The sequence below is a fragment of the Bos javanicus genome, chromosome 26 (assembly GCF_032452875.1).
Source record: "Bos javanicus breed banteng chromosome 26, ARS-OSU_banteng_1.0, whole genome shotgun sequence".
NCBI lineage: Eukaryota > Metazoa > Chordata > Mammalia > Artiodactyla > Bovidae > Bos > Bos javanicus.
The window spans coordinates 30,096,302-30,111,984 of NC_083893.1; the positions used below are offsets into that span (position 1 = coordinate 30,096,302).

Below are 15,683 nucleotides of genomic sequence, written 5' to 3' on the forward strand. Positions count from 1 at the left end.
TGGGTAAAAGAACCATGCCTATTCCAGAGATGCTAAAGGGAATGCACTAGATTTGAGAAAAAAAAATGTTTAGATGTTAATCCAGAAACATTCTTACAAATGACGTTAGAACTGAAGCTTTGCTTTAAATAAACTGTATGTTCAGAAATTTGGGGAATTTGCTATTTAGTATCTGAGGAGTAGAATTAGATATATAAATCATCCCCTCAACAAGAAAGTAAATTTTCAAGCTGTAACTCGGTGAATCTCTTGCCACGGGTGTTGTGTAGAAATTTTATTAAATGTTGCCCTGATTCATGGGGTCGCAGAGTCGGACACGACTGAGCAACTGAACTGGACTGAACTGATACTCAATGTGGGCTTCCCTGGTGGCTCAGGTGGTAAAGAATCCGCCTGCTATGCGGAAGACCTGGGTTCAGTCCCTGGGTTGGGAAGATCCCTTGGAGGAGGGCATGGCAACCCACTCCAGTATTCTCGCCTGGAGAATCCCACGGACAGAGGAGCCTGGCGGGCTGCAGTCCATGGGGTTGCACAGAGCTGGGCTGCAGTGACTAGGCGGCAGCAGCAGCATGCTCAATGGACAGTTATTAGTTCTATAGCCTTGGGTAAGTGGCTTTCAATCTTTTAAAAATATATATATTTTGCATCATGACCCAATACATGAACAACATACATACCACTTAATCTCCAAAATAAATTTTTCTTAGCACAAAAAACACAGTGCTGTGTTTTCTGTTCTGATTCATTAAGAAAAAAGTGTGTTTCAATCCACTGAGCTAGATGACCTCTGCTGTCCCTTTGAACTTTAGGAGAATATAGTTACTCCTGGACTTTTATCCTTGCTCCAGAGCAAAACTTGGCAACTAGTTTCCTGTTAAATATTGAAGTTAAAAGCTTTTCTAGATAGATTTTATTTAGAACAGTTATAGAAAGTCAGTAGGTGATATCTCATACTCTGTCTTATTTTTTTCTTCTAATTATTATGTAATGTAGAGAAAATGGGTTTTTTTTTCCCCTTAGTCCTATTATATAGCTGCCATCAAATCCCTTCCTCTTTACCTCCAGTGTGCTGTACAAATTTTATTTATGCCTACTGTATTAGTGAAAACTAACATACCATGACATGAAAAGGGTTAGAAAGTCTTTTCCAGAGAAATAAATTGTGTGTCGTGTAGATTAGATACAGAGTATCAAATTAGCCTTGATAGACCCTATCTTTGTTTTCCTCAGAGTTTTCCCAGGGCTCAGTATAAGTTACCTTCTAAAAAGTATTAGTTTTGTACCTTAAAAAATGTGCATGGAAAAAGGTGAGACCATATAAAGGACATATGACAGAATGTCTCTTTGGCACCCTAATGTTTGAGCCCTGTGCCCCGGTGGGTATTTTCTTCTCTATTTTTTCCAGAAAATTTCTATGAATATGAGTGGATCTCTTTTTAAAAAATCCAAATAAAATTATATTACACATAAACCATTGTGTATCTACCTCATTCTTTTTAATGGGTGTGTCTCAGTGGATGGATGGATGTACCATCATTTATTTAAGCATTCATCTTTTGATAGACACCTGGATTATTTCCATGTCTCCCTTATCAGATATACTTATCAGTCTTCTCTCCTGCCTCCATTTTGGGACAGAACCTAGAACCTAGGTGCTTTTGGAAAGGGGTGAGAGTGCTGTGTGGAAATGGAAAAACCCCTCAGTTTTGTTCCTCTCGGTAGAACACCAAAGTAGGCCCCACTGTCCCGACTAACATGAATGCCTAAAACTGCCCTGGGAGTCATTTTTCAGCAGATTAATGAAATGACATTGGGTTCAAAGTCTGGTAACTAGAGTGTGAGATTGTAAGTAGGTCACTTAACCCCCTTGATCTTCAGTTTAACCATCTATAAAATGACAGATTGAAATAGATGAGTCTTAATGTCCCTTCCAATTGTAATAGTTACATAGTATTTTTTAATATTGGCTTAAGCTCTAGAACCCAAATTGTATGAAGTTTCTGTTATTTAAATTAAAAACATCTTTTGTGTATATTGTGTGGTCTGTAATTTGTTTGACCTGCCATATGGTCTAAGCTATTTGAAAGTTTAAGAATGTTAAAAAAGAGAAGTTGAATAACATACTGTATTTTACATAAACTCTCCTTTTCTAAAAAAAGAAAAATCACTTTCAGAAGTATAAAACCCTTTCCAGAAGTAAAAGCAAATCTTTTTATCAAGCTTTTGAATACTTGAGGAGAAGATTCTGAGTGAGGTGATGTTTGTTTTTAAAATGGATCTTTGTAATTTTCAATGAATCCAGCCATTCGGAGTTAATCCTAAGGGCTTTGAAACTTGGCTTCAGTCCGCTTGTTTAAATTGTTTTCACATTCTAGCCCTCTAATCCATCTCCTTGTTTCATTGAATGCTAAAATTGATGTTGCTTGACATAGCTGAAGTTTTCTGATTTGGTGCTGAGGAAGCAGCCTTAGAGGTGAACTGTGCACTCCCATCCTGCCAGCAGAGTTATCAAGTTACACAGCGAAGTTACAGAGTAACAGAAGCAGGAGTTTTTGCTGTATCACATGTAGGATGTTTCAGTTCAGTCCAGTCCAGTCGCTCAGTCGTGTCCAGTTCTTTGCGACCCCATGAATCGTAGCACGCCGGGCCTCCCTGTCCATCACCAACTCCCGGAGTTCACCCAAACTCCTGTGCATCGAGTCGGCGATGCCATCCAGCCATCTCATCCTCTGTTGTCCCCTTCTCCTCCTGTCCCCAATCCCTCCCAGCATCAGGGTCTTTTCCAGTGAGTCAGCTCTTCACATAGGATGTTTAGCATTGCCTATTTCATAATTCTTATAATTCTGTCAAATGAAAGCTATCCTGAAAGCAGAATGGAATAAGAATATCTTCATTTGATTTATATCATTACAACAGGGAGATAAGAAGACATTTTCTTGGCATGAAAGTAGAGGAGTCTGTGTGTGTGTGTGTGTGTGTGTGTATGCGCGCGCACGTGTGTGCGTGCGTGCTGGTGACCCTAGCTTCTTAGCAAAAAGCTTGACATACCTTGAATAAGTGTACTTCCCTGAAACCTGAGAGATTGTTATCCAAATAATGCTAGTGTTGCATGTTAGTTTTCATGTCAATTGTTTGACATAGTTCAGTTTATCAAAATGTATTGAGGACCTTCTAGGAGCCAAGAACTGCATTAAATAGTGGGAATGCCAGGTGACAGACAGGCTCACCAGAATCTACTAAAATGACAAGTGTTATTTCTTCCATTGTTGCAGTTTTCCAGTATCCACTGGTAAGTAGAACTGGGCAGAGAAAGTTCTTCAAGTTTGAGAAAATAAATGAAAACAAAGTATATTTCCGGTATTTAATAAGGGGTATTAATATCTTCTTAGGGTAGTGTCAGTTACTCTTCTGAGTGTGGGTCTGCTGGTGACATCAGTGTCCCACTAATCAAATTCTAAATGAAACACATTTGTGATACGTAATTGAGCCCTCATTTTTGCCTATTGTTGCACTTATTGTACCTTGTATTTTATAATGGCTTAAACAATTGCTTGTATGAAACTAGAAACTGGTCACACCATGTCTTGATGACATATCGCAATATCCTTGTCAAGTTACTTCATCCATTGTGGCATTTACAACTAAGGAAATTCTCCAGAGTTTAGAAATATACAGGATACTTCTGCCTACAGGATGTTGAACAAACTTTGTCTGAAACATTTGAAACCATTGTAGAAAAATAGTCCCAGGATAGCAAAATCAGTCAAGTAGATTGTCGTTTGAGCTGAAGCAGAAAGCTTTTTAAACAAGAGAGAAATAGTCTAATCATTACTCTGGTCTGTTATGTGTGCAATCCCAGAAGGGACTGCTTTTTCTACTTTGGAGCCCAGCTTTTGGCCAGGGTCCTGTGACACTCAGTGGGAATTCACTTCCTATCAGGAAACGCTGTTTTTCAATGTATTATCTTGTTGAGACAACCACAGTGGACAATAGGCTATTAATGTATTAGAACAACAAGTGTCATAACTAAGCCAATATTTGCTTTGTTTTGAGTGTTACCCTACAAAAAAAACTTTGGCCAGGCTTCAGAATATGTTTGACCATCAGTAACTGCTGGACATTTTTCATACTCTCAAAAATGTAGCTGAATAATTTATTCTTCTCTCTCTGTTGATAGGAAGTGAGTAGAGTAAACCTGCAAAAGTTCATCTCCATTATTAAAGCACTTTTTTCTTCTTTGTTCTTTTTAACTGTCATGGCTTTTGTACCCAGCAGTTGGTGCTGCTGCTGCTGCTGCTGAGTCGCTTCAGTCGTGTCCGACTCTGTGCAACCCCATAGACGGCAGCCCAACAGGCTCCCCCGTCCCTGGGATTCTCCAGTATTCTTGCTTGTATTTATCTCTCATTTGGCATTTGTCATAAACTGGCTTGTACTGTCAGTCTCTTTCCATGTAGTTGATAGAGAATTTTGATTCTCGATAGTTAAACTAAAAAAGTCTTCAAGGGCAGGACCTAGATCTGTGCTTTATATCTCTTTATACTCAATCTAACAGCTGGATTAGTGGATAAGTAGTTTTTTTGGTTATATTAAGATGATATTTTGTAGCATTATTTGTATCTGGCCTCAGAACACAGTGGTTAAGTATAGATTTTTTTAAATTGCTCTTTTTATAGCTTCACAGTTTTTTGTGATTACTTTTCAGTCTGCTACAGACGTTTCACACGTCTCATTACCTCAGCCATCTTGGGTGCCTGGCCATTCGGATCAAACTGTGATTAGCCCAGTTTTCAAGAGTTGTTCTAGATTCTCTGCCCTAGTTTACTGGGGAATGGGATAAGTCAGTAGCCCTACTCACCTCACTCAGTTTAATAAACCCTTATTGAGTAAATATAAGTGGATAGTGAAGAAAGGGAAAATGTTGGCCCAGTTACTGGAGCAAACAGACATAAACAATTCAGAGGCAACACAGACTATGATTAAGTGCTTTGGGGAGGGGGAATGGGGAGGCTAACTCTGATGGAGGAGACTGGGGAACCATCATGGAAGGAGTTGGTTTTCTAATAGACTGCAAGGTGTAGATTAAGATTCGGCTGGATGGAGATGAGCAGGGAAAACTTTCCAAGTGTGTGAGAAATAAGGTGATGAGAGCATCAGTTAGGGAAACGGCTTTGTTTGGGAGAGCCATCATTTTCCTCTAAATCTGTGAGAGATCCTAAAACTTTTTCCATCCTGTTTTCAGACCCTGAATTTTAGAAACCCCTAGTCTGATTCTGAATAATTTCTTTTTTATAGATGGGAATCCAGGATGCTTTAAAAAAAAAAAAAAACACTTTAGGGAATAACTAAGAAAATGGTTATGTTTGGAAAATTATGGTAGGTAACTTTGTGTTAACTCAGATGTAACAGTGAACCCAAAGGATTGTAGTATCCGTATTACCTTTTAGATGTTTAAAATAATACTTTACAACTTTATAGAATACCCTCCCCTGACAGTAGAGATCAAAAGTAGACACAAAGCATTTACCAAACTCTGGAGAGCTACTTAAGTTACCAAGCTCCATGAAGATTGCTTTTTATTTGACAATAAAGTCTTGATGCAGGCTTTAAATCCAGCTAAATAGGCTGTATAGAACTAAACTGTGAGTCTAGTCTTTGTGAGCATCAGAAAAACAAGAATCCTACTCCAAGCTTGAGTGTAAAATATAGCAAGCAATTTAAGTGGACCCTTCAGGCATGTATGAGTGGGCACAAAAAGCTGAGTCATAAAATACATTCTCCCTAGTGAATTACCTTGAAAGTTTAAAAAAGAAGTGTTCTCATTATCTAAAAAAGGTATAAATGACTCTAAATTCTTACGAAAGCACACACCAAGAAAGTCTGTTTTGTGTGTTTTTAACCCTGGATACATACCTGCTGCTGCTGCTGCTGCTAAGTCGCTTCAGTCATGTCCGACCTTTAGCAACCCCATGGACTGCAGCCCACTAGGCTCTTCCATCGCTGGGATTTTCCAGGCAAGAGTACTGGAGTGGGGTGCCACTGCCTTCTCCGGGATACATACCTACAAACCCCTTAAACTCAAGAAACTGATGCTTGAGGCACTAGGTGATTTTTCTTTTTCATGAAAGTTAACATTTAATGTACAGTAGCTTTTAAAATTAGTTTATTGCCAAAACCTTTAGTTAAAATATTTTTTTAAATGTTGTTCATATTTAATCTTCTCTTACATTGAGAGATCGTGTGATCAGCATTCTTTATAGCATATGCTGCTCTAGATAAGGAGAAAAATCTTGAGTCAGGTAAATTGAGGGACTGGGGCAAGTCACAGTCTCTCCTGGGACCTGTCTCTTCCTATGGAGACATGAGAGGGTAGTACTTTGTAATAATACTCTTAACACCTTTAAATTCTAGAGATGCTCTTCCTCTTTTGGTTGTAATTAGATAATATTAGGGAAGGCAGTATTTATTTCGTGGAGGAGTTGTCATTTAGATTTATAAATGCTGGTTGTTTCTCTGTTGTCCTTACAAAGGTATTTTTCAGCCTCTTGTTTTTAATAAGCTTGCCTCCATAAATTAGAGATGTTGTTTTAATGTTTTCTCTTTTCCACTGAATTTGACATTAGATTTTTTAGATCTTCTTTAACATTTTTTTTTAACTTTTTATTAAGACTCTGTTTCTAGCTGTGGATTAGAGGTTTCGGTGGTAGTCTCTTTATCTTCCCATCATCTTCAGTCTTCTCAATGTTCATGTCTGAAAAGAATCTCAGTCTCTTTTCTCTTCTATGAATTGTCATAAAATACCAAAATGTGTGCACACACATTTTCAGGATTCTTACTCATACTGACTAGGCTTACTTCCCAAGGCTAAATCTTATTTTATACCAGGTCAGAATCTAGACCTCTTTAAATGAATTGACAAGCCTATATGGCAGTAAATTGGAGAAGGCAATGGCACCCCACTCCAGTACTCTTGCCTAGAAAATACAATGGACGGAGGAGCCTGGTAGGCTGCAGTCCATGGGGTCGCTAGAGTTGGACACGACTGAGCGACTTCACTTTCACGCATGGGAGAAGGAAATGGCAACCCACTCAAGTGTTCTTGCCTGGAGAATCCCAGGAACAGCAGGGCCTGGTGGGCTGCCGTCTATGGGGTCGCACAGAGTCGGACACAACTAAAGCGACGTAGCAGCAGCAGCAGCAGCATGGCAGTAAATGTCTAACACAGTTCTAGATGAAATAATGAAGCATATGTAATCTAGACATTAGGATCCAAAGGACTCCCCTCACCTCTTTCTAAAGCTCACAGTTACAGTTTTAGATTATACTTTGCAGAAGATAAAATTTAGTTAATTGAGGGATTTTGCTTATTTATTATTGACTTGATAATCAAATTCCTGAGAGTCACACTCTGTACTTCATGCTTTTACACTCTGGTAAACTTGATTGTAAGAAAATACAATCTATGAAAACATATATCTTCCTGAGCATCAAAGAGTTCACACTAGAGGTGGGGACTTGGATTTGGAGCTGAGTAGATAGAGGAGGAGTTGGAAACATTTACCAAAGGAGCTTAACTAGGTATAAATTTGAAATGACTCAAAATCTGAAAACCTTGCAGTTCAGTGATGGGGACAGGTATAGTAGAAGGTCAAGATGCAACATAGTGTAGGTTCTGGAGCCCATATGCTTGAGTTTATATCATAGCTACATGCTCACTGGTGTGTGACCTTGGACATGTAACTTCAATATGCTATTTCTTTGTTTGTAAACTGAGTGTGGTAATAGCATCTACATGCCTAAGGTTATTACGAGGATTAAATGAGTTAAAATATGCCACCTTCTTAAAACAATGTTAGGTAATACAAGATGCTCAGGAAGTGTTGACTACTGGCCATTACCCCTCACCTCCTCATAAAAACATTCAAAAATTGTGTTTTTAAAACTTCTGGTGTAATTTGTTTAATGGGAAAATGCAAAAGCTAAATTACTAAGAAGGATGGTGTTAGTAACAGAGTTGGAATGGCTGAATGCCATTCAGATTTGGAATCCAGGCAAGACCCTTGAGGACAGGACAGATTCCTCGAAACAGGCAGTAGGAAAAAGCCCAGGTGTAAGATTATTAGTGTAAGGGAGGTTGGACAGTAGGTTTCAAACCCTGGCCTGTAGGCAGAGCATAGGAACAGGGTGATTTGGAAAGGGTGGCCATTGGTAGAAGTCTGGATGGGAATTAAAACCGGGGAAGTCTGCATGGCATCAGCAGTCCCCTGCTAAAAGTCAAGATTTGTGCTATTAGGTTACCTCAGGGAACAGTAGGACTGATAGAAGGATCTAAGACTAAAATCTGGGAAAGAGGGTCTTTAGAAATACTTAAAATACTTTTGAAAGTATTTTGGAGTTACCTGATAGAAAAGCAAGAAAGAGATTCCCTGGTGGTTCAAACGGTAAAGGATCTGCCTGCAATGCAGGTAAACCCAGGTTCAGTCCCTGGGTCAGGAAGATCCCCTGGAGAAGAGAATGGCAACCCACTCCAGTATTCTTGCCTGGAGAATTCCATGGACAGAGGAGCCTGGCGGGCTACAGTCTATGGGGTGGCAAAGAGTTGGACCCAACTGAACAACTAACACTTTCACTTTTGAGTGAGTGGAATGGCTAAGAGAGAACAGAGTTTGATTATTAATAATCCTATAAAAGTATTGCTAAAGTGAAAGTCAAACATCAGAGTGAGAGCAGCAGCAGCAGGTCTAACCTGATGCTGAGCTGCTAAACTAGTTTCTTAAGGTTTCTTGTAATCCTGTGGGCCCCCAGAGCTTGGCATGATGCTGAATCTACAGGTTAGGGTTTAGGGTCTAGTCAAGGCTATGGTTTTTCCAGTGGTCATGTATGGATGTGAGAGTTGGATTGTGAAGAAAGCTGAGCGCCAAAGAATTGATGCTTTTGAACTGTGGTGTTGGAGAAGACTCTTGAGAGTCCCTTGGACTGCAAGGAGATCCAACCAGTCCATTCTGAAGGTGATCAGCCCTGGGATTTCTTTGGAAGGAATAATACTGAGGCTGAAACTCCAGTGTTTTGGCCACCTCATGGTTGACTCATTGGAAAAGACTCTGATGCTGGAAGGGATTGGGGGCAGGAGGAGAAGAGGACGACAGAGGATGAGATGGCTGGATGGTATCACTGACTCGATGGACGTGAGTCTGAGTGAACTCCGGGAGTTGGTGATGGACAGGGAGGCCTGGCGTGCTGCGATTCATGGGGTCACAAAGAGTCGGACATGACTGAGCAACTGAACTGAACTGAATGTGGGGAAAAGGGCAGAAATGCAGCTTGTATGTACACATGACAGGAAACCTGATGAAAGTGAGTGAATGCCTTTTTAAATTCACTCTTGCTTAATGAAAAGACATTCCATCAGACTGAAATGTTTTATAACTTGATAACTGCCTTAACTGTTTCAGCTGTGATGGAACCAGTAGAGCCCACTGCATCTTTCACTTGTGGTTGATGTTCATTGTGAATCTTCATGGAGTTTTACAAAGAAATTTCTGTTCAGAATCTGACATAACAGGAACATTCTTATCTTTTTGCTTCAGATTTTCTCGGGAATGGTGTTTCTCTGTCTAACATTGTGATAGTTTGTGAAAATCATGCCATCGTGGAAGACATTTATGTTGCATTGCCCTTATATCAAATGTCATTTGGCTTGCTGTTTTGATTTCTGTCATTCCTAAAGAGCTGACTTTGATTTTGCAAACGTGTGCTGTCCTCCCCCACTGTTGTGATGGTAAAATGCCTCCTAAAATAGGTGTTATTAGGATGGAAATTCCACTGGAACAGTATGTATGTTAGTTTCCTAGGGCTACCATAACAAAGTACCACAAAATGAGTGGCTGAAAACAACAGAAGTTTATTCTCATACGGTTCTTGAGCCCAGAAGTCCAAAATTAGGGTGTCAGCAGGATTGGTTTCTTGTGGTGGCTCTGAGGGAAAATCCGTTTTGTGTCTGTCTTCTAGCCTGTGGTAGTTGCTGGCAGTCTTTGGTGCTCCTAGGCTTGTGGCTGCATCACTTCAGTCTGTGCCTCCATCATCACGTGGCTTTTTCCCTTGTGTGTCTTTGTGTCTACATCTCAGTTTTTTCTTATAAAGACACTAATCTTTATGACCTCATTTTAATTTGATTACAAATTAAAACCTTATTTTCAAATAAAGTCACAGTCTTAGGTAATGATATGAATTTTAGGGGATACTATTCAACCCAGTACAGTATGTAGTAAAAATTTTTAGATTTAAAACATAATTCATTTGAAAATAATAGTTCCACAGAAATAGATTTAAAAAATTTAAAAAAAATTTTGTGGTTGATAAACATCTCTTTTCATGGACTTCCATTTAAAACCATTATCGGAGTTCTGAATGACAGGTTATGACCAGTATTTTTGGAAATGATTTTCAAGTACTCTTACCTGTGTGTGCCTGTGTGTGCTCAGTTGCTCCAGTCATGGACAGCAGCCCACCAGGCTCCCCTGTCCATGGGATTTCCCAGGCAAGAATACTTCTGTGGATTTCCTCCAGGGGAATCTTCTTGACCCAGGGATTGAACCCGATCGAACCGAATGCATCTCCTGCATTGGCAGGTGGGTTCCTTACCACTGAGCCACCTGGGAAGCCCCATTATTACCTGTGCTTAATAAATTACATTTTTATGACTCAGTCTTAGACTTTCCATAGAAAGAAAACAGATGAGGTTGTGATGATCTTGAAATCCTACTTAACCATCCAAAATCTGGTGGGAGGAACTTCTTCAAATCAGATTTCTTTGCAGGAGCTATGTATTGAGTTACCTACAGCTTTTGGATTGACTTTTTACAGCTGTATTTTATAATTTATAATCATAAAATTCATAAATCCTTAGTTGAGATACCTGAAATAGTAGAACAAAATGAATTCTTGGAACTAACTCATACTTTGGGTTCTTTAACATTTTCTGTATATTTTCCTTTCAATTTTTAAAATAAGAAACCTTGCCTCATATTTTCTGTGTCAGCCTTCCTCCTGTCTCCACTGGTCACAGTGATGACATTAGGAATGGACATTAGAAGCACCATCTACAATAACAACTCAGTTTTCTAGACCAGCCTTTTGGGTGAATGTTTTATTTTGCAAATTCAACTTGTTTTTAATACTGTAATGAACTTTTGTAGGACCGTTTGCATCTCTTCAGAATGAGGAACTAGAATTTCTTGAGTTCAGAATTTTTTAAAAAATAGGTATATGTAAGGTTGGAATTTGAAGGAGTTAAGTTTTATATATAACTTGTATTCTGATACTCACTTTGGAAAAATTTTCCTGAGGTTTCAGAGGAGATATGCAGAAATAGGTAAGAGTGAATTTTCCTCAAACATTCCTCTCAAGAAAATGTCAAAAGTGGCAACTTTAAATTTTTCAAGCTCAGTGCTGCATGAATAAATTTTTTTTTTAAGCTTTTTTCCAGGACTAAATAGTAAAGAGCCAAAGATTTAAGGTATCTCCAGAAACTGAGAGCAGTGCCTCTTTCTTTAAAAATCATAATCTCCAGTGATTCCACTTTTTAAAACCTCTCATTTATCATGAGCTGTCAGGTTTTGGATAGTTTCCTGGATCTCAATTTAAAAATTTTCACTGATACCAGGGGACTTAATAACAGAAACTAAATGTCTTAGAGGCACATTTGAGTAATCAATCCACTAGTCTCTGTCAACTTTCTCTTAGGGGGAAAAAAAAAAAATCCACCTTATGGTTTTTTCCTAACCATTTCCAAATACACTTCATGTTGAAGACAAATGATGACTGAAGGGACATATACAGAACGTTCATCATATTTTGTAGAAAAGAGGGTATAGGCACCGAGGCCATGTGTTTTTGAATTCTGTAAGATACTTAAGAGAGTTCCTCTCTCTCTGGTTGTTTTACTCATCATTTTACAGGAATATATATATATATTTATATTTAAAATCAGTTTTATATTTGCTTTTTCAAATGATTCATGTTGGGAGCAATTTGAGCTAAGCCTAAAAAGTGATTTAAGTTTAGGCTTCAGGAAATTACACTTCTTCTGAACTTTTAGTTCATGTCTTCGAGTTTGTAACTCTGTCCCTTGCATGCCCATTAGAACTGGTCAATTTGACCTATTTATAATGAGTTTTTTTTTTTTTTCCAGTTTACTGACGAACATTTTTTCCAGTCCTAGCAATGTCTAGGAGAAGGCAATGGCACCCCACTCCAGTACTCTTGCCTGGAAAAGCCCATGGACTGAGGAGCCTGGTAGGCTGCAGTCCATGGGGTCGCTGAGGGTCGGACACGACTGAGTGACTTCACTTTCACTTTGCACTTTCATGCATTGGAGGAGGAAATGGCAACCCACTCCAGTGTTCTTGCCTGGAGAATCCCAGGGATGGCAGGGCCTGGTGGGCTGCCGTCTATGGGGTCGCACAGAGTCGGACACGACTGAAGCGACTTAGCAGCAGCAATGTCTAAGCAAGTGACTTTCTCTCTTTTCCACAGCCCCTACTCTTCAAATACAGAAGACCAGCTCACTGTTCCTTTAAACAGGTAATGTTGATCAATGAAATATTCTTCATCAACTGTTAATACCTTAGTGAGAAAGAAATTAGATTCATTTTGTTTGTCCAACAGTGAATGTCTTTAGTCTTTGAATCACCCTGCTCAGTGTAACCCAGCAAGGACCTACTTGAACAACATGTATTATGATTATATAGAACTACTCTGTGTTCCAGTTATTCAAGCACAGGATACATTTTTCATGTTTGCGAAAATAGTTTATCTTAGTTAGAAGTATTACATTTATTTATAAAACAGTTTGAAGCCAAATTACTCCCATAGCTGTGCTCTCCAACTGATACGTTCCTTTTGTCGGTTTTTTTAATGTATGCTGAGCCAGCTGTCAGTTTCCATTAAGTACAAGACCCTTAGAAACATGAAGCGTTGTTGTTACTGTTATTAGTTTGTTTTATTATTGTTGGCATTGTTTTCCTTGACTTTAAGATAGATTTTTTTAAATTGATGTATAGTTGATTTACAATATTTCAGGTGTGCAACATAGTGATTCCCTATTTTTACAGATTATACTCCATTAAAAGTTATTATAAGATATGACTATAATTTCCTGTGCTATACAATATAATTGTACAAAAATACAATTTTTACAATTTACAATTTTAAAATTTTGCAATTTACAAGAAGTTAAACAAAATCCCTTGTTGTTTATGTTTTATACATAGTAGATGGTTACCTCTTAACTCCAGTCCCCTGATCTGCTCCCTCCTCCTCTCCCACCTTTGGTAACCACTGGTTTGTTTCTACATGTGTAAGTCTGTTTCTGTTTTGCATGTACTTTTTTTCTTTAGATTGCACATATAAGTGATGTCGTACAGTAGCTGTCTTTCTCTGACTTATTTCACTAAGGTTAATATTCTCCAGATCCATCCATATTGCTGCACATGGTAGAATTTAATTTTTTTTCCTCATGACTGAGTAATATTTCATTGTATATCTATGCACCACATCTTCTTTATTCATTTGTCTGGCACTTGGGTTGCTTCTGAATCTTGTGTGTATAAATAGTGCTGCTTTGGACATTGGGGTGCATGTATCTTTTCAATCAGTGTTTTTGTTTTTCTGGATATATACCCGGAATTGGAATTGCTGGGTCATATGGTATTCTATTTTAGTTTTTTGAGTTAAGTTGAATTTTTAACTCAGGCCCAAATCAATAGTATCTTTTCCTGATCAACTGTAGATTCATTGTTTCCTAGACTTTTGTGTTGAAGCTTAGAGTTTATAGTTTTATTTTAAAGGTGTACTCAACAGAAGTAAGGTTTCCCAGGTGGTTCACTGATGAAGAATCCGCCTGCCAATGCAGGAGACACCAGTTCAGTCCCTGAGTCAGGAAGATCCCCTGGAGAAGGGAATGGAAACCCACACCAGTATTCTTGCCTGGAAAACCCCGTAGACAGAGGAGCCTAGCAGGCTATAGTTCATGGAGTCTCAAAGGAGTTGGACACAACTTAGTGACTAAAAAACGGCAATAGGAGTCATTTCAGAAGAACAGAAAAAGGATTCAGAAATTTAAGAATGATTTCGATCAGTTTTAGGATTTTGGCAATAGGCCACAGAGAATTAAATTTATACCAGTTTTTGGTAGCCATACAAGACTTTTTCACTTTACTACTTTGAGAATATTTATCATTTCTGTTTTGGAGCTGAGTATTGTAATTCTAGAATATATTTTCAGGTGCCCAGTAAAGAAAAACAATAATTAAGTTTGTAGTAGCTGTATGTACTTCTAGGAAATGAGATGTTCCATCTTTTTGGTCCATTCTTCCACACCTAATTAAGATCTATAACTGTGAGTTAATTCCTTGTTTGGTAGTCCAAAGCAAATTGCTAAATCTCAGGGTTGTTTTTTTTTTTTTAAATCTATACAGTGGAATTACTGCCAACATAATTTTTTTCTGAGGATGGATTTGCTTCATTATACATCAGATGAGATGGTTAGATGGCATCACTGACTCAATGGACATGAGTTTAAGTAAATTCCGGGAGTTGGTAATGGACAGGGAGAAGCCTGGCGTGCTGCACTCCATGGGGTCGCAAAGAGCTGGACACGACTGAGCAACTGAATTGAACACAGTTCAATTCACTGAACACTGAACACAGTTAAAGGCCCTCAAGTTTTTTTCAAGTGATGCTAAATTAACTTTAGAGATACAAATGTAAACCTGAACATAATTTATTGTTAACCCAGGGCACAGTCAATGTCATTCTGATAATTCTAATTACAACATAACAGTTATCTGTTAGGTAACAATTACAACTTCCAAAAGAGTAATCATTGCCCAGGTGGTGGTATTCTCATATGGACTTGAGCCAGTTTAAGGACCCTTACCCCACATGTGTTAATTAGTTCCTCTTTGTTTGAAAATCAAAATTGTATGGAATGTTCTGTGATATTTTATGATACTACTCATCTTTGCCTACTTATTAAACTTCTTGGTCTGCCCATCTCCTAATACTCCTTGTTCTTATGTATCTTATTTATCTGGGTTGCTGAGTACTGATAGAAAAGAAGGCCAACTAATGAGGAAGCAATATTGTGTTGCATAAAGAGCTAGGAGAACTTAGATCACCCTGATGGTGTTAGGTGTATAATCTTGGGCATGTCTCTGAATGAAGACCTCTTTCATTAGTTATCTAATCTAGAAAACTAGAGATTTGGACTGGCTGTTCTCTTAATTTTTGCTTCAAAGCCTGTAAAGAATTAAAGTGAAAAAGAGCCTTAATTTACTAGTAATACGTTAGTAGATACTTCTTTTTTTCCCAAGTTAAATTTTTTTTTAAATTTTATTTTATTTTTAAACTTTACATAATTTAATTTTTAAAAGTCTAGTTATTTTTAAAGAAAATGTGTTAGGTCATTTCAGTCATGCAAAGCACCACTATACAGCTACCTCATTTGTGCATCTACTTTTCTGTGCATGCTAGACAGACAATCATAACATTAAGTCCATTTATAAGCACTAGGATTTTTAGGCTTTCTTTATAGCCTGTTCCTCTCAGTCAATAGTATTTATAAAATACTTGTGTATGGTGGGCCTTGTTTTTTTCTTATATTTCATTTGAGGCATAAATTTTGA

The 15,683-nt window shown here is 38.2% G+C and overlaps 1 protein-coding gene across 16 annotated transcripts in view; it reads left to right on the top strand.

Moving 5' to 3' along the window:
• ADD3 (adducin 3) overlaps window positions 1-15,683 on the top strand; it is a 132,335-nt gene that overhangs the window by 72,356 nt on the left and 44,296 nt on the right. For 6 of the 16 annotated variants that reach the window (XM_061403413.1, XM_061403419.1, XM_061403417.1 and 3 more), the window contains exon 2: window positions 12,532-12,579. The exons of the other annotated variants lie outside the window; for them this stretch is intronic. The gene's annotated coding sequence lies outside the window, so the exon portion shown is untranslated. The remainder of the gene's footprint in view (window positions 1-12,531; window positions 12,580-15,683) is intronic. 16 annotated transcript variants of the gene reach the window in all.